Source organism: Penaeus monodon, chromosome 15 (genome assembly GCF_015228065.2).
Source record: "Penaeus monodon isolate SGIC_2016 chromosome 15, NSTDA_Pmon_1, whole genome shotgun sequence".
Taxonomy (NCBI): Eukaryota; Metazoa; Arthropoda; class Malacostraca; order Decapoda; family Penaeidae; genus Penaeus; species Penaeus monodon.
The window spans coordinates 26767884-26768999 of record NC_051400.1 but is presented as its reverse complement, the minus strand read 5'-3'; the positions used below and the strand labels follow the sequence as shown (position 1 = coordinate 26768999).

General features: G+C 43.1%; 1 protein-coding gene across 1 annotated transcript in view; it reads right to left on the bottom strand.

The window, feature by feature from the left end:
• LOC119582286 overlaps positions 1–1116 on the bottom strand; it is a 57240-nt gene that overhangs the window by 22933 nt on the left and 33191 nt on the right. The window lies entirely within an intron of this gene.

Sequence of the window (1116 nt, the reverse complement as noted above, 5' to 3'; positions counted from 1 at the left end):
CATGAGAAGAGTAAGGGAGTAATAGAAATAGAGATAGGTAATCTTAGTTGGTCGAGAGTAAATGCTATGTACATAGCAGAGGTAAATTGGGAGAAAGATAAGAGAGAGAAGGAGGCGTGCGGGGGGTGTATGGGTGCGGGTGGTATATGGAGAGAGTTGTTATAAGAAAAGAAGTATATGGAGTAATAGGACTGAATTAGTATTAGTTAGAAAGTAAGTAGTAGTGATATTATAGCGAGTTAAAATGAGTTATTAATTTAGATTAACACTAGAGTAAAGAGTAGAGAGCTAGATTTACAGAGAGTAAGAGAAGACAGGAATAGTGAAGAGAGAAGTAAGAGATACTAGAGTGTAATGAGTAGAGTAGATAGTAGAGAGATGGAGGATAGTATAGAGGAGAGGAGAGATATTATTGGTATCTAAGTATAGTAGATAGAGAGAGAGGGATGATGGATAGAGATAGGGTGAGAGAGAGAGAGAGGGAGAGTTAGGAAGAGTTAGGAAGGGTAGAGAAGTAGTAGGAGAAGGGAGTTAGGAGAGAGGATGGAGAGAGATAGAGAGGGGAGAAGGTTAGAGAGTAGACTCTGGGGAGTAGGATAGAGATAGGGGAGAGTAGTAGGAAAGAGAGGGAGTAGAGTGTTATTATGAGGGGAAGGGAAGGGAGGGAGAGAGGGAGAGGGTAGGCGGGGGAGGGGAGGGGTAGGCAGTGAAAGGAAGAGGTACGGGAGTGGAGTGTGGAGAAGTAGAGAGGAGAGGAGACAGAGAGATAAGAGAGAGTATGTGAAGAGAGGGTAGATAGACGAGAAGAGAGAGAGAGGTGTAGAGAGAGAGAGGGAGATAGTAGAGAGAGGAACAAAAAAAAAAGGAGAGGGGGGAGAAAGAGATTAAGAGCGTAGAGAGTAGAGGAGGAGAGAGATTAGAGTAGAGAGTAGATGGGGAGAGGAAGAAGACACAACGGGAGAGAGAGAGAGGAGATATTAGAGAGTTGGAGTAGTAGAAGAGAGTGATGTAGGAGATGATAGTATATAAAAGTAGAGGGAGAGATATAAGGATTGGTATTAGAGAGATAGAGCGGAGAGAGTATGTTAAGTAGTTATAGGAGAGAGGGGTTGAGGT